The sequence below is a fragment of the Heterocephalus glaber genome, unplaced genomic scaffold, assembly GCF_053883595.1.
Source record: "Heterocephalus glaber isolate CG9 unplaced genomic scaffold, H.glaber_assembly_v1.0 deba00001613, whole genome shotgun sequence".
Lineage (NCBI taxonomy): Eukaryota > Metazoa > Chordata > Mammalia > Rodentia > Bathyergidae > Heterocephalus > Heterocephalus glaber.
In genome coordinates, this window is record NW_028258384.1 from 35483531 (window position 1) to 35509518 (window position 25988).

General features: G+C 37.1%; 1 non-coding gene across 1 annotated transcript; it reads right to left on the reverse strand.

Moving 5' to 3' along the window:
• Nucleotides 1–10367: 10367 nt before the first annotated feature.
• LOC147822553 (U6 spliceosomal RNA) lies at nt 10368–10474 on the reverse strand. Its single transcript, XR_015445622.1, has one exon. It is a non-coding gene; the product is annotated as a U6 spliceosomal RNA (small nuclear RNA).
• Nucleotides 10475–25988: the final 15514 nt, after the last annotated feature.

Below are 25988 nucleotides of genomic sequence, written 5' to 3' on the forward strand. Positions count from 1 at the left end.
AGCGCAAGGCATGATTAATAAATCTAGAGAGGAGCTGAGGAACATTATGAAATCCCAACATAGGAAACAAATGGAATCCATACAACAAATGCAAATAGATTTCCAGGAGATGAAAAACTCCATTGAAAGTCTCCACAGCAGAATGAGGCAATGTGAGGACAGAATTTCAGGTTGAAATTAGTGACCAGGACAAGAAAAATTGCTTCAAAATTGCAAGGGACCATGAGAAATCAATCCAACAGCTGCTAGATGATGCAAGGAAGGATAACATAAGACTTATTGGAGTCAAAGAAGAAACAGGAGAGAGTGCAGACAACGTAAAAAAACTCCTCATAGAAGTAATGGCAGAAAACTTTCCAAGGAGGGGAAAAGAACTTGCCATACAGATAAGTGAGGCATATAGGACTCCAAATAGCCTTGATCAAAAAAATCTACACATAGGCATACAATTGTTAAGATTCCAGAAACTCAACAGAAGAACAAAGTTCTACAAGCAGTTAGAGAAAAGAAACAAATTATATACAAAGGAAAGCCCATCAGAATCACAGTAGACATCTCAACACAAACCATCAAGGCAAGAAGTGCTTGGAGTTATGTATTCCAAGCCCTAAAAGAAAACAGCCTCCAACCCAGACTCATGTATCCTGCAAAACTATCTTTCAAAATTGATGGAGAAATGGGATACTTTCATGCCAAAGAGCACCTTAGGAACTTCGTGAATACCAAACCAGCACTCCAAAAATTTTACACAATATCCTAGGAACAGACATTGAGGATCACAACCCCAGGAAGCAAAGCAGAATGAACCCATCTGGCATGACAAGAAATTAAATGTAAAGGAGGAGAACCCAACAAAAAGAAAAAGTCATGGCAATGATAAATCAATACGTTTCAGTTATAACCATCACCATTAATGGTCTCAATTCACCAATCAAAAGAAATAGACTGGCAGAATGGGTCAAGAAGCAAAACCCAACAATATGCTGCATACAAGAAACACACTTAATTCAAAAGGAAACTCATAGACTGAAAGTTAAGGGGTGGAAAACAATACTCCATGCGACAGGAACCCGAAACAAAGCAGGAGTAGCTATCCTCTTTGCAGAGCAAGTAGATTTCAAACCAACTCTGATTATTAAGAGAGACAAAGGAGGACACTCCATCCTTGTAAAGGGAAGAATCCAAGAGGAAGAGATGACAATCATAAACAACTATGCACCAAAAACTAGTGCACACAACTATATGAAACAAATACTAACAGATATGAAAAGTCATATATGGACTAAAACAACTGCAGTGGGGGACCTCAACACTCCACTGTCACAAATAAATATATCAACTAGACAAAAAATAAGCAATGAAATACTAGAACTCAATCGAACTCTTGAACAAATGAACTTAGCAGAAGTTTAAAGAGTCTTCCACCCCACAAAAACAATACACATTCTTCTCAGCTGCACATGGGTCATTCTCCAAAATAGGCCACATACTCACACATAGAACATGTTTAAGTAAGTTCAAAGGAATTGAAGTTATCCCCTATATATTAACAGACCATAGTGCGATGAAATTGGAGATCCATAGCAAAAGAAACTGGAAAAATTTATAAACACATGGAAATTGAACAACACACTTCTGAATAACCAAAGGATCACAGAGGAAATTAAAGAAGAAATCAGACAGTTCCTTCAATTAAATAACAATGACAATACAACATACTGGAATCTATGGGACACAATGAAAGCAGTCATACAAGGGAAATTCATAGCAGTGAATATGCATATTAGGAAAACAGAACGTGCCCAATTAAAAAACCTGATGCTGAACCTCAAGCTTCTACAAGAAGAAGAGCAGGACAAACCCAAAGCTCATACAATGGAGGAAAAAATAAAGTTCACAGGAGAAATCAATGCAATGGAGACTAAGAGAACAATACAAAAAATCAATGAAGCCAAGGGTTGGTTCTTTGAAAGAATCAACAAAATTGACAAACCTTTAGCCAACCTTATTAGAAAAAGGAAAGAAAAGGCCCAAAATCCATGCAATTAGGAATGAAAAGGGTAAAATTACAACAGACCCAGCAGAAATCCAGAGGATCATCAATACCTACTTCTAGAACCTATACACCAATAAGATAGAAAACACAGAAGAAATGGATACATATGAATTACCAAAGTTGAACAAAGAAGACCTAAAAATTCTGAACAACCCAATATCAACCAATGAAATTGAAAATGCAATAAAAAACTTATCGACTAAGAAAATCCCAGGCCCTGATGGCTTCACTGCTGAATTCTACAAGACATTTAGAGAGGAACTACTGCCACGACTGTTTAAACTCTTGAATGAAATTGAAAGGCAAGCAGTATTTCCAAGTTCATTCCTAGAAGCAAGCACCACCTTTATCTCCAAAGCAGAGAAAGACCTAACCGAAAAAGAGAACTATAGGCCAATCTCACTAATGAACATAGATGCAAAAATCCTTAATAAGATACTGGCAAACAGAATGAAGAAGATCATCAAGAAGATCATACACCCTGATCAAGTGGGATTCATCCCAGGGATGCAGGGATGGTTCAACATACACAAATCAAACAATGCACTACACTGTATCAATAGAGCCAAGGAAAAACACCATATGATTATCTCCATAGATGCAGAAAAAGCATTTGACAAAATCCAACATGCATTTATGATGAAAACCCTATAAAAAATTGGAATAGATGTTCTCTACCTCAAACTGATAAAAGCCATCTATGAAAAACCAACAACCAATATCATACTAAATGGTCAAAAACTGAAAGCCTTCACACTAAAATCAGGAACAAAACAAAGATGTCCACTATCACCACTCTTGTTCAATATACTTCTGGAAACATTAGCCATGGCAATTAGACAAGAGAAAGAAATAAAAGGAATAAAGACAGGAAATGAAGAAGTCAAATTGTCATTATTTGCAGATGACATGATACTCTATATAGAAGACCCCAAGAACTCCACCAAAAGTCTTCTAGACTTAATAACCAAATTCAGTCAAGTAGCTGGTTACAAGGTCAACACACAGAAATCATTAGCTTTCCTCTACACCAATGACAGACTCACTGAGAGAGAAATAGGGCAAATAATTCCTTTCATAATACGATCCAAAAAACCTGAAATACCTAGGAATCATCCTAACAAAAGAAATCAAAGACCTCTTCTCTGAAAACTATGGCACTCTGAAAAGAAAGATTGAAGATGATATCAGAAAATGGACAGACATCCCCTGCTCCTGGGTAGGAAGGATTAATATATTGAAAGTGTCCATACTTCCAAAACTGCTATGTAGATTCAATGCAATCTCAATTGAGATCCCAGCAGCATACTTCATGGACCTTGAGAAAACAATCCAAAAATTCATTTGTAACAAGAAGAGACCCAGAATAGCAAAAGCAATTCTAGGTAACAGAGACATGGCAGGGGGTATCACAATCCCCAACATGCAACTCTACTACAAAGCTACTGTGATAAAAACAGCATGGTACTGGCAAAGAAACAGGCCTGAGGACCAGTGGAACAGATTAGAAGATGCAGAAACAGCACCAGACACACTCAGCCATCTTATCTTTGATAAAGGAGCCAAACCCCTCACTGGAGGAAAGATAGCCTTTTTAATATATGGTGTAGAAAAATTGGGTTTCAACTTGCCAAAGATTAAAACTAGACCTGTATCTCTCAGCATGCACTAAACTGAAATCGAAATGGATTAAAGATCTTAATATTAAAATAGAAATGTTGAACCAGTTGGAACAAATGTTAGGTAGTACTCTTGAAGACATTGGTGTAGGAAAAGATTTTATGAACAAAACTTCAGTTGCCCATGAACTAGCACAAACAATCAACAAGTGGGATCTCTTCTTATTAAAAAGCTTCTGCACAGCAAGAGAAATTCCCAGCAGTGTGAAGAGACAATCCACAATGTGGGAAAAAAATCTTCACCTGTTTTTTCTCAGACAAAGATTTACTATCTCGAATCTATGAAGAACTTCCAAAGATCAGACCTCCCAAATTTAAAGACCCAATCCAAAAATGGGCATATGGAATGAACAGACATTTCTCAGACAAAGAAGTAGAAATAGCAAATAAATACATGAAAAAATGTTCAACATCACTGATCATTTGAGAGATGCAAATGAAAACAACGCTGAGATTCTACTTCAATCCAGAAAGAATGGCTGGTTTCATGAAATCAACCAATAACAAATGCTGGCGGGGCTGTGAGGAAGGAGGAACCCTGCTCTACAGCTGGTGGGAGTGTAGACTGGTGCAAGCACTGTGGAAATCAGTATGGAGATACCTCAAAGAACTAGGACTGGCAGTCCCATTTTACTCTGCTTTTTCACTGCTGGGGATCTTCCCCAAGGAAAAGAATCATACCACAGTGATATATTGGCACCCATGTTCATAGCAGCATAGTTCGTGATAGCTAAAACTTGGAAACAACCCAAATGCCCATCAACTGGAGACTGGATAAAGAAAATGTGTTTTTTTAATATAAAATGGAGTACTACTCAGCCATAAAAAATGAGAAATTAGAGACATTTATAGCTAAATGAATGGACATTGATGTGATACTCTTGTGAAATAAATAAGGCACACATGTATAAATACCAAATAGTTTCTCTGATGTGAGAAACTGAAAGTGTAAATATGGTTTAAAATGTATAACAGGTAATGTCAACTAGGAAGAAAAGGGGCAAAGGGGAAAGAAGTGGGAGGGGTAGGGGAAAGTAAAGAAAGGAATGGAATTAATATGAGAAAATGGAAAAATAGGAACAAAATCTTTGTAAATAGGACAGAATGGAGTGGTTGAAGTGAGGGCTGGGCAAGGGTGAAAAATAAGAACCAAGAGAGATTATGTAAAGGTGCAAATTTCCAATGATGATTGTCATTATATTATATACCTAAAGTGCACCAATGATTAGAATGAATTCAGTCCCTTTGTTCCTTTCCCCAAGCCCTCCAACTTCCCTTTCACCTTGGGACTTACTCTTCCTAGCTCACATTATCTGTTATACATTTTGATTCTTATTTACACTTTTGGTTTCTCACAACAGTGAAAGCATTCAGTATTTACACATGTATGTCCGGTTTAATTCACTTAGAAGTATCACCTCATTGTTCATCCATGTAGCTATAAATGTCTCTAATTTCTCATTCTTTGTGGTTGAGTAGTACTGCATTTTATGAAAAGAAAATTTGTTCATCCAGTCTCCAGTTGATGGGCAATTGGGCAGTTTCTAAGCTTTAGTTATTAGAAAGCATGCTGCTATGGGCATGGATGCACATATATTGCTGTGGTATGATTCTTTTAATTCAGTCAATGAAATTTAAGGAGTAATTGAGAACTCATCACAAAAGAAGAGCTCAAGTCCTGCTTATTTCACTGCTGAATTCTACAAGAAATTTAGACATCTAATGCCAGTATTCTTCAAACTTTAATGAAATTGAAAGGGAAGCAATACTCCTAAAGTCACTCCTAGAAGCAAGTATTACCCTGATACCAAAACCAGAGAATGGTCTAACCAAAAAAGAGAACTGCAGGCCAACCTCTTTTATGTACACAGATGCAAAAATCCTCAATAAGATACCGGCAAGCAGAATGTAGCAAATTACCAACAAGATTACACACCATCACCAATAAGAATTATCACAGGGATACAGGGGTGGTTTAACATGCACAAATCAATAAATATAATATTCCATATCAACAGAACCAAAGACAAAAAACACATGATCATTTCAATAGATGTAGAAAAAGAATTTGACAAAGCCCAACACCCATTCATGATAAAACTCTACAGAAAAGTGGAATGGATGATATATTTTTTAGTTATTTTATTGGTACTTTTTAGGTATACAATTCATTTACATTTATCATTGGGTGGTTGTACCTGTACATGATATATCATGGTTCTTATTTTTTTCCCCATTACCTGTGCACCCTTCACCCCCACTACCTTTACCTACTTACATAGATTTCATTTCCATTTTTTTTTCTTTTTTCATAGTTTCTCCTTTCCCTCTTTTCCTTTCCCCTTCCCCTCCCTTCACTCCTTCATCTTTGGACAATTTTTCCTATTTCAAATTATCAATTATTCATTTTAATCATTTTAAAGCTTGTTTACACTATCAGTTTCTCACAGTAGAGAAACTATTTGGTATTTACACATGTGTGTCCTACTTATTTCACTTAAGAGTATGGCCTCAATATGCATCCATTTAGCTATAAATGACTCTAGGTTCTCATTCTTTATGGCTGAGTAGTACTCCATTTTATAAAAAACCCACATTTTCTTTATCCAGTTTCCAGTTGATGGGCACTTGGGCTGCTTACAAGCTTAAGCTATTACAAACTGTGCTGCTATGAACATAGATGCACATATATCACTGTGATATGATTCTTTTAACTCTTTTGGAAAGATACCCAGCAGGGAAATAGCTGGGTCAAATGGGACCTCTAGTCCTAGTTCTTTGAGGTATCTCCATACTGACTTCCACAGTGGTTGCACCAGGCTGCTCTCCCACCAACAATGGAGAAGGGTTCCTTTCTCCCCACAACCCTACCAGCATTTATTTGTTGATTTCTTGATAGCAGTAATTTTTTCTGGGGTGAGGTGGAATCTCAGTGTTGTATTCATCTGCATCTCTCAAATGATGAGTGATGTTGAACATTTTTTCATATGTTTATTTGCTGCTTTTACTTTGTTGTCTGAGAAATGTCTGTTCATTTCAGAAGCCCATTTTTGAATTGGGTCTTTGAATTTGGGGAGTCTGATTTTTTTCAATTCTTTATATATTCTAGATAGTAGTCCTTTTTCTGAGGTACAACTGCTAAAATTTTTTTCCCATATTGTAGGTTGTCTGTTAGCTCTGTTGGTGGTTTCTTTAGCAGTGCAGAAGCATTTTAATAAGATGAGATCCCAGTTGTGGATTCTTTCTGCTAGTTCCCGTGCTGCTGAGGTTATGTTCATGAAGTCTTTCCCTATGCCAGTGTCTTCAAGAGTTCTACCTAACTTATCTTCCATCAAGTTTACTGTTGCTGTCTTAATATTTATATCTTTAATCCACATTGATCTTAGTTTAGTGCATGGTGATAGGTATGGGTCTAGTTTTAATCTTTGGCAGGTTGAAATCCAGTTTCTCCAACACCATTTATTAAAGAGGCTATCTTTCTTCCAATGAGGGTGGTTGGCTCCTTTGTCAAAGATGAGGTTGCTGAACATGTCTGGAGTTGTTTCTGGATCTTCTAATCTATTCCACCAATCCTCAGGTCTGTTCCTTTGCCAGTACCATGCTGATTTTATCACAGTAGCTTTGTAGTGTAGTTTCAAGTTGGGGATTGTGATACCCCCAGCCATGTCTCGGTTGCTTAGAATTGCTTTAGCTATTCTAGATCTCTTAGGGTTCCAAATGAATTTATGGATTGTTTTCTCTAGTTCTGTGAAGTATATTGTTGGAATTTCAATTGGCATTGCATTGAATCTATATAGTAGTTTTGGGAGTATGGCCATTTTCACTATATTGCTTCTTCCTACCCAGGAGCAAGGGATATCTTTCCATTTTCTTGTATCCTCTTCGATCTCTTTTTTCAGAGTGCTGTAGTTTTCAGTGTAGAGAGAGGTCTTTTGCTTCCTTTGTTCGAATGCTTGCTACATATTTCATTTTTTTCGGTGCTATTGTAAAAGGAATTGTTTCCCTAATTTCTCTCTCAGTGAGTCTGTTATTTGTGTACAGAAGGCTATTTTTTTTTGAGTGTTGACCTTCTATCCAGCTACTCTACTGAATCTGTCAATTAGGTCTAGAAGGCTTCTGGTGGAGTTTTTTGGATCTTCTATGTAAAGTATCATATCGTCAGCAAATAATGGCAGTTTAACTTCTTGTTTTCCTATCTTTATTCTTTTTATTTCTTTCTCTTTTCTAATTGCTGTGGCTAATGTTTCCAGAACTATATTGAACATAAGTAGTGATAGTGGGCATCCTTGTCCTGTTCCTGATTTTAGCGTGAAAGTTTTCAGTTTTTACCATTTAGTATGATGTTGACTGTTGGTTTTTCATAAGTAGCCTTAATCAGTTTATGATAAAGACCTTCTATTCCAATTTTCTGTAGGGTTTTTTTCATGAATGGGTGCTAGATTTGTTGAATGCTTTTTCTGCATCTATTGAGATGATCATATGGTTTTTGTCCTTGACTCTGTTAGTATGGTGTATTACATTTATTGAGTTATGAATGTTGAACCATTTTTGCATCCCTGAGATAAATCTGACTTGGTCAGGTTGTATGATCTTGATGACCCTCTGTATTCTGTTTGCCGGTATCTCGTTAAGGATTTTTGCATCTATGTTCATTAGCGAGATTGGCCTATAGTTCTCTTTTTGGGTTGTGTCTTTCCCTGCTTTTGGAGCCAAAGTAACACTTGCTTCCAGCAAAGAATTTGGAAGCCTTGCTTCCCTTCCAATTTCCTTGATGAGTTTAAAGAATAACGGCGTTAATTCTTCTTTAAATATCTTGTAAAATTCAGCAGTGAAACCATACGGACATAGGCTTTTCTTTGTTGCTAAATATTTTATTACATTTTCAATTTCACTCATTGTTATTGGGGTGTTTACAATTTCTATATCTTCTTCATTTAACTCTGGCAATTTGTATGTATCTAGGAATCTGTCCATTTCTTCTGTGTTTTCTATTTTATTGGAGTAGAGTTTCTCGAAGAAGTTACTGATGATCCTCCGGATTTCTGTTGTATCTGTTGTGACTTCAGCTTTTTCATTCTTAATTGCATGGATTTGTGCCTTTTCTTTCCTTTTCTTGATAAGGTTGGCTAAAGGTTTAACGATTTTATTTATTCTTTCAAAAAACCAACTCTTTGATTCATTTATTTTTTTGTATTGATCTCTTAGTCTCCATTGCATTGATTTCTGCCCTGATCTTTATAATTTCCTCTCTTGTATGAGCTTTGGATTCATTATGCTCTTCTTTTTCTAGGAGCTTGAGGTTCTGCATTTCTTTATTTATCTGAGTTTTCTCTGTTTTCCTAATATGGGCATTCACTGCTATGAATTTCCCACGTAGAACTGCTTTCACTGTGTCCCATAGATTCCTGTATGTTGTACTGGCATTTTCATTTACTTTTAGAAACTGTTTAATTTCTTCTTTAATTACTTGTGTGACCCATTGGTTGTTCGAGAGTGTGTTATTCAGTTTCCATGTGTTTGTTTGGGTTTTGTGGTTTCTTATGTATTGATCTCCAATTTTATTGCACTATGGTCTGATAATATACAGGGGAACTTCAATTCTTTTACATTTACTTAGATATATCCTATGAGCTAGCATGTGGTCTATTCTAGAGAATGACCCGTGTGCAGCCGAAAAGAATGTGTATTCCCATTTTGTGGGGTGGAATACTCTGTAAACATCTATTAAGTCCATTTGTTCAATACTTTGGTTCAGTTCTAGAATTTCTTTGTTAACTTTTTGTCTACATGATCTGTCTATTTGTGATAGTGGGATATTGAGGTCCCCCACTACAATTGTTTTAGTGTTTATTTGTTTTTTCATGTCTATTAATATTTGTTTTGTATATTTGGGGGCGTTCATATTTGGTGCATATATATTTAGGATTGTCATCTCTTCATCTTGGATTGTTCCCTTCACAAGGATGTAGTGACCATCTTTGTCTCTCTTAATTAGTTTTGGCTTGAAATCTACTTTGTCTGCAAATAAGATTACTACACCTGCTTTCTTCTGGGTTCCCGGGTCATGGAGAACTGTTTTCCATCCTTTTACTTTCAGTCTATGAGTTTCTTTTTGAGTTAGGTGTGTTTCTTGTATATAGCATATTGTTGCCTTTCCCTTTTTAATCCATTCTGCCAGTCTATTTCTTTTGATTGGTGAATTGAGGCCAATAACATTGAGGGTTATAATTGATAGATATTGATTTATCCTTGTCATCATATTTTACTTCTGTTGGTTCTTTTATTTCTTATTTTTCCCCCTTTCTCTTTAGTGTCTTACCTTGCCTGGTGGCTTCCCTCTGTTGGGCCTCATGGAGTTGTGGCCTTTTTTGCTTTTTTCTAGGATATTGTTTAGCATTGTTTGGAGTGCTGGTTTGGTGGTGTTCATGAAATTTCTCAGGTGTTCTTTGTCGTGGAAGTATCTTATTTCCCCATCGATTTTTGAAGATAGTGTTGCAGGATACAACAGTCTAGGTTGTTTTCTTTTAGGGCTTGAAATACTTCACTCTCAGCTCTCCTTGATTTGAGGGTTTGTGTTGAGAAGTCTGCTGTGATTCTGATGGGCTTTACTTTGTAGGTGATTTGTTTCCTTTAAAAATATGGAACACTTCATGAATTTGCATGTCATCCTTTCACAGGGGCCATGCTTATCTTCTCAGGATCGTTCCAATTTTGGTATATGTGCTGCTGAAGCGAGCATGATTCCTGATATTGTTGAAGAAACAGGGAAGAGGTGAGCAAAGTGAGCCAGTAGCAGGAAGTAGAGTCCAAGAAGGAAATGGTGCAAAGTAGAGGAATGATTTAGCCATACACTTTCTGTCCTCCACTTCCTGTCCTCCACTTCCTGTTGCTCACCTGTATTTTGGTTTCCATTTGTATCCAATGGTATATAAATAAGGCTGTGAATATATATATTTTTTTAATGAGTCAAATGGAATTATAATTTTTAGCTTTTTGAGTAATCTCCATACTGACTTCCACAGTGGTTGTACTAGTTTACATTAACACCATCAATGTACAAGTGTTCCTTTTTCCCCATAGCCTCACTAACAATTTTTTGTATGAGTTCTTTTTTTTTCTTTCTTTCTTTTTTTTTTTGTATTAAATTCTTTTATTGGTACATTGTAGGTATACAACACAATTACATTTCTCATTGGGAATTGTATCTTTACATAATGCACCTTGGTTCTTATTTTTTCCCCATTCCTAGCCCTCCCTTCATGCCCTCCACCCTTCACTATTGACAAAGACTTAATTTCCATTTTTTATATTTCTCATCATTTTTTCCTTTCCCTTCTTTCCTTTCCCCTGTGCCTCCCACTACCCCTACCCCTTTGGACCTTTTCTTCCTATTTTGCATTATCAATTATTCATTCTAATAATTGGTACATTTTAGGTATACAATATAATGACATTCATCATTGGAAATTTGAACCTTTATATAGTCTCTCTTGGTTCTTGTTTTTCGCCTTTGCCCAGCCCTCCCTTCAACCCCTCCATTCCTCCCTATTTACAAAGATTTTGTTCCTATTTTTCCATTTTCTCATATTAATCCCATTCCCTTCTATCCTTTCCCTTAGCCCTCCCACTTCCTTCCCCTTTGCCCCTTTTCTTCCTATTTCACATTAACTATTATACATTTAGTCCTTATTTACACTTTCAGTTTCTCACACCAGAGAAACTATTTGATATTTACACATCTGTGTCCTATTTATTTCACTTAAGAGTATTGCCTCAATGTGCATCCACTTAGCTATAAATGTCTCTAATTTCTCATTTTTTATGGCTGAGTAGTACTCCATTTTATAAAAAAAACACATTTTCTTGATCCAGTCTCCAGTTGATGGGCATTTGGACTGTTTCCAAGTTTTAGCTATTACAAACTGTGCTGCTATGAACATGGGTGCACATATATCACTGTGGTATGATTCTTTTAATTCTTTGGGGACCATCCCCAGCAGTGGAATAGCAGGGCCAAATGGGATTTCCAGTCCTAGTTCTTTGAGGTATCTCCATACTGATTTCCACAGTGGTTGCACCAGTCTACACTCCCACCAGCAGTGGAGAAGAGTTCCTCTTTCCCCACAGCCCCACCAGCATTTGTTATTGGTTGATTTCATGATAGCAGCCATTCTTTCTGGAGTGAAGTGGAATCTCAGCATTGTTTTCATTTGCATCTCTCGAATGACCAGTGATGTTGAACATTTTTTCATGTATTTATTTGCTATTTCTACTTCTTTGTCTGAGAAATGTCTGTTCATTTCAGATGCCCATTTTTGGATTGGGTCTTTAAATTTGGGAGGTCTGATCTTTTCAAGTTCTTCATAGATTCAAGATAGTAGCCCTTTGTCTGAGGAAGAGCAGGTGAAGATTTTTTCCCACATTGTGGATTGTCTCTTCACACTGCTGGTGGTTTCTCTTGCTGTGCAGAAGCTTTTTAATAAAAAGAGATCCCATTTGTTGATTGTTTGTGCTACTTCACGGGCAACTGAAGTTTTGTTCATAAAATCTTTTCCTAAACCTATGTCTTCAAGGGTTCTACCTAACCTCTGTTCCAACTGGTTCAGAGTTTCTATTTTAATATTTAGATCTTTAATCCATTTTGATTTTAGTTTAGTGCATGGTGAGAGATACAGGTCTAGTTTTAATCTTTGGCAAGTTGAAGTCCAATCTTTCCAGCACCATTTATTAAAGAGGCTATCTTTCATCCAGTGAGGGTGTTTGGCTCCTTTGTCAAAGATGAGATGGCTGAGTGTGTCTGGTGTTGTTTCTGCATCTTCTAATCTGTTCCACTGGTCCTCAATCCTGTTTCTTTGCCAGTACCATGCTGTTTTTATCACAGTAGCTTTGCAGTAGAGTTGCATGTTGGGGATTGTGATACCCCCTGCCATGTCTCTGTTACCTAGAATTGCTTTTGCTATTCTGGGTCTCTTCTTGTTCCAAATGAATTTTTGGATTGTTTTTTCAAGGTCCATGAAGTATGCTGCTGGGATCTCAATTCGAATTGCATTAAATCTATATAGCAGTTTTGGAAGTATGGCCATTTTCACTATATTAATCCTTCCTACACAGGAGCAGGGGATGTCTATCCATTTTCTGATATCATCTTCAATCTCTCTTTTCAGAGTGCCATAGTTTTCAGAGAAGAGGTCTTTGATTTCTTTTGTTAGGATGATTCCTAGGTATTTCAGTTTTTTGGATGCTATTGTGAAAGGAATTATTTGCCCTATTTCTCTCTCAATGAGTCTGTCATTGGTGTAGAGGAAAGCTAATGATTTCTGTGTGTTGACCTTCTATCCAGCTACTTGACTGAATTTGGTTATTAAGTCTAGAAGACTTTTGGTGGAGTTCTTGGGGTCTTCTATATAGAGTATCATGTCATCTGCAAATAATGACAATTTGACTTCTTCATTTCCTATCTTTATTCCTTTTATTTCTTTCTCTTGTCTAATTGCCATGGCTAATGTTTCGAAAACTGTATTGAGCAAGAGTGGTGATAGTGGACATCCTTGTCTTGTTCCTGATTTTAGGGTGAAGGATTTCAGTTTTTGACCATTTAGTATGATATTGGCTGTTGGTTTTTCATAGATGGCTTTTATCAGTTTGAGGTAGAGACCAACTATTCCAATGTTTTGTAGGGTTTTTTATCATAAATGCATGTTGGATTTTGTCAAATGCTTTTTCTGTGTCTATGGAGATAATCATATGGTTTTTGTCCTAGGCTCTATTGATATAGTTTATTACATTAATTGATTTTCGTATATTGAACCATCCCTGCATCCCTGGGATGAATCCCACTTGATCAGGGTGTATGATCTTCTTGATGATCTTCTGCATTCTGTTTGCCAGTATCTTATTAAGGATTTTTGCATCTATGTTCATTAGTGAGTTTGGTCTATAGTTCTCTTTTTCAGTTGGGTCTTTCTCTGCTTTGGGGATCAAGGTGATGCTTGGTTCCAGGAAGGAATTTGGGAGTATTGCTTCCCTTTCAATTTCATTGAAGATTTTAAACAGCAGTGGCAGCAGTTCCTCTCTAAATGTCTTGTAGAATTCAGCAGTGAAGCCATCAGGGCCCAGGCTTTTCTTAGGTGATAAGTTTTTAATTACATTTTCAATTTCATTGGTTGATATTGGGTTGTTCAGAATTTTTACGTCTTCTTCATTCAACTTTGGTAATTCATATGTATCTAGGAATTTGTCCATTTCTTCTGTGTTGTCCATCTTATTGGTGTATAGGTTCTGGAAGTAGTTATTGATGATCCTCTGGATTTCTGCTGTGTCTGTTGTAGTTTCACCCTTTTCATTCCTAATTGCATGGACTTGGGCCTTTTCTTTCCTTTTTCTGATAAGAATGGCTAAGGCTTTGTCAATTTCGTTGATTCTTTCAAAGAACCAACTCTTGGCTTCATTGATTTTTTGTATTGTTCTCTTAGTCTCCATTGCATTGATTTCTCCTCTGATCTTTATAATTTCCTCCCTTGTATGAGCTTTGGGGTTTTCCTGCTCTTCTTTTTCTAGAACCTTGAGGTTCAGCATCAGGTTGTTTATATTGGCTCTTTCTGTTTTCCTAATATGTGTATTCACTGCTATGAATTTCCCTCGTAAGACTGCTTTCATTGTGTCCCATAGATTCCGATATGTTGTATTGTCATTGTCATTTAATTGAAGGAACTGTCTGATTTCTTCTTTAATTTCCTCTGTGACCCATTGGTTATTCAGAAGTGTGTTGTTCCATTTCCACATGTTTATGAAATTTTTTGAGTTTCTTTTGTTATGGATCTACAATTTCATCGCACTATGGTCTGATAATATACAGAGGATAAGTTCAATTCCTTTTCGCTTACTTAAACATGTTCTATGTGTGAGTATGTTGTCTGTTTTGGAGAATGACCCATGTGCAGCTGAGAAGAATGTGTATTCTGATTTTGTGAGGTGGAAGACTCTGTAAACATCTGTTAAGTTCATTTGTTCAAGAGTTCGATTGAGTTCTAGTATTTCATTACTTATTTTTTGTCTAGTTGATCTATCTATTTGTGATAGTGGGGTGTTGAGATTCCCCCCCTACAATTGTATTAGTGCATATATGACTTTTCATGTCCGTTAGTATATGTTTTATATAGTTGAGTGCACTAGTGTTTGGTGCATAGATATTTATGATTGTCATCTCTTCCTCTTGGATTCTTCCCTTCACAAGGATGTAGTGCCCTTCTTCATCACTCTTAATCAGTGTTGGTTTGAAATCTACTTGATCTGCCAAGAGGGTAGCTACTCCTGCTTTGTTTCGGGTTCCTGTCGCATGGAGTATTGTCTTCCACCCTTTAACTTTCAGTCTATGAGTTTCTCTTTGAATTAAGTGTGTTTCTTGTATGCAGCATATTGTTGGATTTTGCTTCTTGACCCATTCTGTCAGTCTATTTCTTTTGACTGGTGAATTGAGACCATTAATTTTGATGATTATAACTGAAATGTATTGACTTGTCATTGCCATGACTTTTTCTTTTTGTTGGGTTCTCCCCCTTTCCATTTAATTTCTTGTCATGCCAGATGGGTTCATTCTGCTTTGCTTCCTGGGGTTGTGATCCTCAATATCTGTTCCTAGGATATTGTGTAAAATTACTTGGAGGCCTGGTTTGGTATTCACGAAGTTTCTAAGGTGCTCTTTGTCATGAAAGTATCTTATTTCTCCATCCATTTTGAAAGATAGTTTTGCAGGGTACATCAATCTGAGGTGGAGGCTGTTTTCTTTTAGGGCTTGGAATATGTCACTCCAAGCTCTTCTTGCCTTGATGGTTTGTGTTGAGAAGTCTGCTGTGATTCTGATGGGCTTTCCTTTGTATGTGATTTGTTTCTTTTCTCTGACTGCTTGGAGAACTTTGTTCTTCTGTTGTGTTTCTGGAATCTTAACAATTATATGCCTATGTGTAGATTATTTTTGATCAAGGCTATCTGGAGTCCTATATGCCTCACTTATCTGTAGGTCAAGCTCTTTTCCCCTGCTTGGGAAGTTTTCTGCCATTATTTCTGTGAAGAGATTTTTTATGCCATCTCCACTCTCTCCTGTTTCTTCATTGAGCCCAATCAGTCTTATGTTATTCTTCTTTGCATCATCTAGCAGCTGCTGGATTGATTTCTCATGTTCCCTTATAATTTTGAAGCAATTTTTCTTTTCCTGGTCACTAATTGCAATCTTATCTTCTATATCTGAAATTCTGTCCTCACATTGGCTCCTTCTGCTGTGTAGACTTTCAATGGAGTTTTTCATGTCCTGGAAATCTATTTGCATCTGTTTTTTTTATTCCATTTGTTTCTTATGTTGGGATTCCATCATGTTCCTGAGCTCCTCTCTAGATTTATTAATCATATCTTGCACTAGGGGCACAGTTTCTCCTGTTATCGGAGAAATTATTTCTGATTTCATTTTTTCCAGATCCCCTTTTGTTGCCAGTTCAGTGGGTCCAGGTGGTTGAGTATCAGAGTGTTCCATCTCATTTCCCTTTGGGGTTGTTGTAGGTGATCTGGAATTCTGGTTTTAAGACTTATTTATGTTTTTTCTCATTTCAACTGGGGCAGGGGGCTGTTAGCGCCTGCATGGATTACATCCTCTGAGCTGGGTGAGGTGGGACAGTGGCCAGGAGCAGCAGTAGGGATGGTGACCCAAAAGCCCTTTCCTGTGGGCTGGGAGCAGCCGGAGGTGTGGTGTCTGGGAAACCCCTTCCTCTGGACCAGGAGCAGTGGGATGGTGGCTCAGATGCCCCTCCCTCTGGGCCCGGAGCGGTGGGAGGGATGGTGGCCCTGAAGCCCCTTCTTCTCGGCCTGGAGCAGTGGGTCAGATGGTGGCCCAAAAGCCCTTTCCTCTGGGTTGGGAGCAGCAGGAGAGATGGTGACCAGGAAGCCCCTTCCTCTGGACCAGGAGCAGTGGGATGGCAGCTCAGAAGCCCCTACCTCTAGGCCTTGAACAGTGGGACTCAGTACCTTGGTCTGGTGGTCTGGTGTCCTCTGCGCCTTGGTAATGTGGAATCAGGTGGCTCCCTGTCTGCAGTGGGGTGATTCAGCATCTTCTGCCTGACTCAGGACCTCGGTAGGGCGTCCACAGACCTGCCTGTCTGCAGCAGGCTGATTTGGCATGTTCCGCGGGACTGGGGACCTCGGTAGGGTGTGGGCAGACCTGTCGGTCTGCAGTGGGGTGATTCGGAGTCTTCCTCATGACTCAGGACCTCGGTAGGGCGTGCACAGACCTGCCTGTCTGCAGCGGGCTCGGCTGTGAATATTTTAAGAGAAAACATATGTAAGGAGCTTCAAACATTATAGGAACTTATTTCATGATAATTTCCTTAGTTCCTTCCTGATCTCCTTAAGTATCCCATTACTAGCCCTGTCACCAAGTGTGGGGAGATTCAGTGAGAACACCCATGCTTTCTATCTCAAAATCTTTAATTTCTTCCTCTCTCTTGCTATATTTTATCCTTAACATTAATTGTTCCACTCTTTTTGCCAAAGCCAACTCCCTTTCACCTATGCTTTATATTCCCACATCTTCACACTCTTTATCCCCTCTTTTACCTGCATTTTCAAACCTTCCCTTTTAATTGGCTCCTTCCCTTCTGTAAAAAGTACATACAGACCTTGCTCACAATAGAATACCTTCCTTCAATCCTACTACATATTCAAGCTACAGCTTCATCTTTCTTCGCTATCGAATTTCTTAAGAGTTGTATTGCTTTTTTGTTTCACGTCATGTGCAATTTGACTTCTACTTTCATTTCTATATAGAAACTGAACTCTTTATAGTTACTAAGTTCTCTTTCTCACCAAATCTAAAAGTCCATTTTAAAATTCTCTTTATTCTTGAATCCTTTGCAGTGTGTTTTGATGAAAAGAGCAGACCTTTCATCAAAACTGTTGTGCAATCAGAATAAAATCTTGGTCCTGCCACTATGTGAATATTTTCAATCATAATTTTTGCATCTTTAAAAAGAGGCTGGTAAGATCCACCTTGCCAGGATTTAGTAAGTGTTAGAGAAAATCGGATGTGACACTCTGTTATACAGAAAACACTAGTTAGGTAATTTCTACCCACCTTCTGTGACTGTTTTTTAAAATATCTTTTTCTGGTCTTTCTCTTCTTACCTCCTTAAAAAAATTGCATATCTCAAGGTATTCCCTGTGGATATTTTCTCTCATCAGATTGTATCTCCCCAATGTTTTATCTACTCCTACTTCTTTACCTAATACCTATGTCTGGATGGCTTTGACATCTGCTTATGAGATATCTAGAAAGCTCTCCTAAAAGCCTGATTTAAAATTCCAACTTAAAGATCCATTTCTTTACAGTAGTTTTTCCTTATCTATAGTTTTGCCTTTTGCAGTCACGTTTATCTGTTGTCAAGCAAGTTCATCAGAAAATGTTAAAATGCAAAATTCTAAAAGTAAACAATTCATACATTTTTAAGTTGTGTGTATTTGGAGTAGCATATGAAATCTTGCTTTGTTCCATTGTATCTAACTTGGAATGTGAATCTCTTTCTCTAGCACATTCGTGGTCTATGTGCTAACAGCCAATTAATCACTTAGTAGCTACTTCATTTATCAGATCTACTCTGGAGGTGGTATCACAGTGCTTGTGTTCAAGTAACAAGTATTTTACCTAATGATGGCCTCAAAGTACAGCAGTAATGACCTCAAATGTACAGCAGTACAATGAAAATCCAGGTATGTAAAAGAGAAGATCTGAAGTGAAGTGGTTCATTTAAGTAGAAAGATGAAATTCCTCCACTTAGACAGAAACGTAGTATACTGAGATTGCTAAATCTACTATAAAAAAGAATTTTACCTCCATAAAATGGTGAAGGAAAAAGATATGTTAGTTTTGCTGTCTTATCTCAAATTGCAAAATTTAAAGCTGTAGTGTATAATAAGTACTTTTGAAAGAGGAAAAAGTATTATATTTTGGGGTGAAGAGTGTGTTCCAACAGATGAAAATTATGTTGTACCAGAAAGCATTAAGACTATATGAAGACTTCAGCACAGCATCTCTTGAAATAAATGACATCAAGCCATTTACTACAAATATGGGATAGTTATATAGATTCAGGAACAAAGTTAGGCTTAAAAATATGCATATGAAATATATAGTGTTGGTATTGTATGTGGTAGCAGGCCTCCATTTGGGGGTGTCTTAGAATGTATTTCCTATGAATAATGGGGAAGGACTCCATGTATTCTCTGTGATTCTACTTTGGGAAAAATTGAAAGAAGGATTTGAGAAGAACATAGACAGATTTGAGGTAAGAACTGATTTTGAGCTAGTCTTTGGATTGATAATGTCAAGAGACTAAAGGAGTTCAGACAAATGAAATAATATAATTTGAATTTGCTATTATTATGAAGGAAATTCTGGAGCAAAGAGAAGCTGGGGCAGGGAAGTCATTTGAAAATACTATGATAATCATACCTATATTACTTCATTTGGTTTTAGAAAGAAAAATAATTTAAAACCCAAGAAGTTTTGCACAGAAAAGATAAAGATTTGGAGTATTATGGATATAAGGTAAAGATTTGAGATGAACCAAAAATATTTCACAACTACAAAAATGAGACAAAAGACTAATAGTGTCATTGGTAGAAATGATGAAGTTAAGAGGAATAATTTTCTTGAAAGTGGTCAGGCAAGTAAGAAGTGAAAATGAATAAAATTTTGATATTATATTTGAGGGGACAATAGAAAATTTCAGGGAAAAATACCATATTGGCAACTAGAGCTAGAATACAGAAAAGAAAATAGCAATTTTGAGTTAAATAGTGGTAATGCTGTATGTATCAGAGTCATTTCTGTACAAGGAGTATCCAAATTGGAGAAAAAAATGGATGAACTCTCTCAACAGAGTGAGGACAAAAGGGAATGGATCAGAGGTAGGAACTGAACTTTGAGAGATGGCCAGAGGGCATAGTGGGAGGAAGAAGGAAAACTGGGGAAATCAGGAAGAGAAAGCAAAAAAAAACAAAAAACAAAAAACAAACAAACAAACAAAAAAAACACAATAGGAAAAGAAGCCTACTGACTTTTGACTAATTCATCCGTCCCTGACTGACCCTAGTTATGTGTCTACTCTCCTTAATTCTACCAGCTGAGTCCCATGTTTTTCTTTCCATCAATTGTTTAGCTGAGTCTCTTGGGCTTCAGAGACTAATTATTATTCCTACTGTCTTAAATATTTTCAATTTATGTTTCCCTGCATTTATCAGCTATTAGCCCTTTCTTTGCATATAGTTAGTATGAAAGACTATACTTATTTCCAAAACAAAAACAAAAACAAAAACTTTAAGTGATGTTGAAGAACTGAGATTGCAATAATAGAGGATCTTTCCTCTCCAATAGGATGATCTGTAGGAACAAGTATAGCTAATCCATTTTGCATTTTGTTTAGAAACAATGAATGAAATACTACACAAATACATTTTAAGCCTCTACTGTGTGACCAGATGCCTTGAATTAATGAGAATATTGTAAGTATATTAATATATAATATGAATAATAAAGGAACTAACATCATCTAGATTTATGTACATTCTTTTTTCTATTTTTAAATGCCTTCTTTCAAAGATTCTATCATGGATGACTAGAGCAACAGTGCTTGCAGTATGCTCAGAAAACAGGCATCAGTACTGGGAAAGTAGTGGGAAATGGGAGGTGAACAAAGACCCAAATACGGGAAGGCAACCTGAAAGAAAAGCCGATCAGAAGCACTCCAGTATTTAGGTATAAAAGCTGGACCATTCATTGATTTCAGCACTTTTTACTCTCCATGTCCAGTGAATATACTGTATTGAGAGAGAATCTAACACCCTGAGGGAAGGAGCTGAGTTCAGCCATGGTGGATAGGCTGTTGCAATTGGTGCCTAGCCTAGCAACCACCAACCACCATTTAGTGTACACCTGTTATAACTCCATTCTCACTGGGAGAAGGAGCCTGGCAAGTGAGATATTCACAGATCAGGACACTAGAGAAACAGAAAGCCAGAAATTCACTCAGAGGGCAGTGACTGAATTAGGATTGGTGGGCCTTTGCAAAAGAAATAAACAAGAGCACAGTCTTGGTTAGCAACCCAGAATCAGACTCAGAGTGCTGTGGCACAGTGAAGGAGGAAAAGGCAGTAGTTGTGACCAATGTGACATAAGGGAGGAGCAAAACACTTGTGCAGTGTCAAAGTAGGCAGTCTCTGATCCCTCCCCCAAACACAAATGAGTTCTGTGCTGGCAGCTCTCTGTCTACCATTCAGACACAGCAGAGCTCAGTGCCCACAGGGGAATCCTCCCACTGCCAGCCAAAAGCTACTGAGCCCTAAGCACCACCGAGTTCCTGGGCTGGATAGTTATTCTTTGTGAAGTACAAAAAGACAGTATGACATGGGGAAGAGCTAGGGGGAATGGCATAGCCAGTGGGGTTTGCACAAATCAATCACCCAGAGCAGTATAGAAAGAACAGATATCATGGTGAGAAGGGGGCAGCAGTTAAGAAGGTCCCTCAAAAACAAGTGGAAGACAGAGTACTTGACCAGCCACACTGTGCCCTTATCCTCTCTGTTACAGTTAAACATATCTGATGGTAAGACAGAGGCAAAAAAAACCCTTTGGCTAGATATGCTCACAGGGATGCAGTTGAAGTCAAGCATGTCATTGGCTGCAGAGAGAATGAGAATCAGGCTCAGTGGATTGTCCAGACACACAAGCACCTCCATTCACTGGGAGGAAAGTGAAAAAAAAATCCAAGGAGGAGAACCACTTTAAGCACCATTAGACACACCCAACATCCTAGACTCATCTATAGAGGACCAGAACACAGCCAACTGCTGCTGAACCCAGCTGCTGCTTGTCAAATTCTGATTGCAGCTTAAATAGGACCGAGAGCTCTTTACTTCTGTGTTTTTGTTTGTATGTATGTATGTTTTCCTTTTTCTTTCTTTTTGTTTTTTGTCTAATATATATGTAGATATATACTTATAGGTGTATATATATATATACACAAGCTATATATATATACAAGGTATATATGTGTATATATATATACACACAACAGGTGCTTGTAAATGTGAATATTTATATATGTACATGTTAATACTTATGGATACATATATGGGAATATATATATATATATATATATATATATATGAGGTGCTTGTACATGTGAAAAGGAGAAAAAAGACAATTGATGCTTTAGTCTAAATAATGTTTTTTCATGGGCATGTCAAGTTAACCTTGTTATGGCTTATATCTAGCTGTCTCCCCACCCTCATGTGCTCATAGGTGGGACTTTTGAGAGGTGATAGGACCACGGGGGCACAATAATCATCAGTGGATTGGTTCACTGATGGATTTATTGTTAAATGTGATATTGAGAGGTGAAGCCTGGTTGAAAGAGGTGGGTCACTGGGGGTGTAAACTAGAAGGGTGTATCTCCCTCCCTCTTCCCTTGATTTCTTTATTTGCTTCTTGTCTGCCATACAATGATCTCTTTTTGCTCTCCCATGCCAATGCCTTACATCCAGTGAACTATAAACTGAAACTTCTGCAAATTTTGAGCCAAAATAAACCTTTCCTCCTTTAACTTGTGGGTGTTGGGTATTTTTTTTCAATGAGAAAATAAGACAAAGCCTCATCAACAATTGTGTATAAAAGATTCAAACACAAGATTTATATCAGTTTATTAATTGGAACTGACATTCCCACAGCTTCCCTCAATCTCAAATTACATATCCTTCCCACTATTTCCCTTTTCTCACACCACAAATAAATTTCCAAAGCCCCATTCACTAGCCATTCACATCAGATATAAAAATATTAACTAAGTCCTATCTCATTTCTTTCTTACATTTGCTGTCATCCTTTTCCTACTTCTTTTCATTTTATGCACTATTGTTTTCCTTTTATTCTTCTTTTTTCCTTTTCTCATCCTTTATATTCCAGCCCAATTGTCATCAATACTAATCCATTGTCCTCCTAGGTTACTGAAAAAAATGAGAAAATTTTAAAACAATATTGTCAAAATGTCCATATTACTCAGTGATATATTAATTCAATACAATCCCTATTAAAATCTGTTAATATTTTTTCACAGAAATAGAAATATATCCTAAGATTTTTTAAAATTTATATCTTTATTGGTACATTTTAGGTATACAATACATTTACACTTATCATTGGGTGCTTGTACCTGAACATGCTGTACCTTAGTTCTTATTTTTCCCCCATTACCTGTGCACCCTTCACCCCCTCCACCCTTTCCTATTTAAGTAGATTTTGTTTCCATTATTTTCTTTTTGCATAACTTTTCCTTTCCCTTCTTCCTTTTCCCATTCCCCTCCCACCACCCTTACACCTTTGGACCTTTTCCTATTTCAAATTATCAATTATTCATTTTAATGATTTTCATCCTTAATTACACTCTCAGTTTCTCACACTAGAGAAACTATTCAGTATTTACGCGTTTGTCCTACTTATTTCACTTAAGAGTATGTCCTCAATGTGCATCCATTTAGCTATAAATAGCTCTAGTTTCTCATTCTTTATGGCTGAGTAGTACTCCATTTTATTAAAAAATCACATCTTCTTTATCCAGTTTCCACTTGATGGGCACTTGGGCTGTTTCCAAGCTTTAGCTATTACAAACTGTGCCGCTATAAACATGGGTGCACATATATCACTGCAGTATGATTCTGTTAATTCTTTGGGGAAGATACCAAGTAGGGTAATACCTGGGTCAAATGGGACCTGTAGTCCTAGTTCTTTGAGGTATCTCTGTACTGATTTCCACAGTGGATGCAATAGTCTGCACTCAAACCAAGAATGGAGAAGGGTTCCTTTCTCTCCACACCCCTGCCAGCATTTGTTATCGGTTGATTTCTTGATAGCAGCCATTCTATGTGGGGTGAGCTGGAATCTCAGTGTTGTTTTCATCTGCATATCTCAAATGACCAGTGATGTTGAACATGTTTTCATATATTTATTTGCTGCTTTTACTTCTTTGTCTGAGAAATGTCTGTTCATTTCAGAAGCCTATTTTTGAATTAGGTCTTTGAATTTGGGGGGTCTGATTGTTTTCAATTCTTTATATATTCTCGATAGTAGACCTTTGTCTGAGGTACAGCTGCTAAAACTTTCTTCCCACATTGTAGGTTGTCTCTTAGCTCTGTTGGGAGTTTCTCTTGCATTGCAGAAGCTTTTTAATAAGATGAGATCCCAGTTGTTGATTCTTTGTGCTAGGTCCCGTGCTACTGAAGATTTGTTCATAAAGTCTTTTCCTATGCCAATGTCATCAAGAGTTCTACCTAACTTATCTTCCAGCAAGTTTAGTGTTTCTGACTTAATATTTAGATCTCTAACACACTTCAATCTTAGTTTAGTGCACAGTGATAGGTATGGGTCTAGCTTTAATCTTTGGCAGGTTGAAATCCAGTTTTTCCCACACCATTTATTAAATAGGCTATCTTTCCTCCAATGAGGGTGGTTGGCTCCTTTGTCAAAGATGAGATGGCTGAGTATGTCTGGAGTTGTTTCTGTATCTTCTAATCTTTTCTACTGATCTTTGGGTCTGTTTCTTTGTCAGTTCCATGCTGTTTCTATCACAGTAGCTTTGTAGTATAGTTTCAAGTTGGGGACTGTGATACCCCCAGCCATGTCTCTGTTGTCTAGAATTGCTTTTGCTATTCTAGGTTTGTTCTGCTTCCAAATGAATTTTGGATTGCTTTTTCTAGTTCTGTGAAGTATATTGTTGGAATTTCAATCAGCATTGCATTAAATCTATATAATAGTTTTTGAAGTATGGCCATTTTCATAATATTGGTTCTTCCTATCCAGGAACAAGGGATATCTTTCCATTTTCTTGTATTCTCTTCAATCTCCTTCTTCAGAGTGCTGTAGTTTTCAGTGTAGAGGTCTTTTGCTTCCTTTGTTATGTTGATTCCTAGATATTTCATTTTTTTAGATGCTTTTGTAAAAGGAATTATTTCCCGAATTTCTCTTTCAATGAGTCTGCTATTTGTGTATTAGAAGGCTATAGTTCTTTGAGTGTTGACTTTACATCCAGCTACTCTACTGAATCTGTCAATTAGGTCTAGAAGACTTTTGACTGAGTTTTTTGGATCTTCTATGTAAAGTATATCCTCAGCAAATAATGACAGTTTCACTTCTTCCTTTCCTATCTTTATTCTTTTTATTTCTTTCTCTTTTCTAATTGCTATGGCTAATGTTTCCAGAACAATATTGAACAGGAGTGGTGAGAGTGGGTATCCATGTCTTGTTCTTGATTTTAGTGTGAAAGTTTTCAGTTTTTGACCATTTAGTATGATGTTGGCTGTTGGTTTTTCATAGATAGCCTTAATCAGGTTGAGATAAAGACCTCTTATTCCAACTTTCTGTAGTGTTTTTATCATGAATGGGTGTTGAATTTTGTCAAATGTTTTTTCTGCATCTATTGAGATGATCATGTGGTTTTTGTCCTTGTCTCTGTTAATATAGTGTATTACATTTATTGATTTATGGATGTTGAACCATCCTTGCATCCCTGGGATAAATCTGACTTGGTCAGGGTGCATGATCTTCTTGATGACCCTCTGTATTCTGTTTGCCAGTATCTTGTTGAGGATTTTTGCATCTATATTCATTAGGGAGATTGGTCTGTAGTTCTCTTTTTGGGTTGGGTCTTTCCCTGGTTTTGGAATCAAAGTAACACTTGCTTCCAGGAATGAATTCAGAAGCCTTGCTTCCCTTTCAATTTCCTTGATGAGTTTAAAGAGTAATGCTGATAGTTCTTCTTTAAATGTATTGTAGAATTCAGCAGTGAAGCCATCAGGACCTGGGCTCTTCTTTGTTGGTAAGTTTTTTTATTACATTTTCAATTTCACTCATTGTTATTGGGGTGTTTAGAATTTCTATATCTTCTTCATTTAACTTTGGCAATTCATATGTATCTAGGAATCTGCCCATTTCTTCTGTGTTTTCCATTTTATTAGAGTACAGACTCTCGAAGTAGGTATTGGTGATCCTCTGGATTTCTGCTGTTTCTGTTGTGACTTCACCTTTTCCATTCTTAATTGCATGGATTTTTGCCTTTTTTTTCTTTTTTCTAAATAAGATTGGCTAAAGGTTTATTGATTTTCTTTATTCTTTCAAAAAAACAACACTTAGATTCATTAATTTTTTGTATCATTCTCTTAGTCTC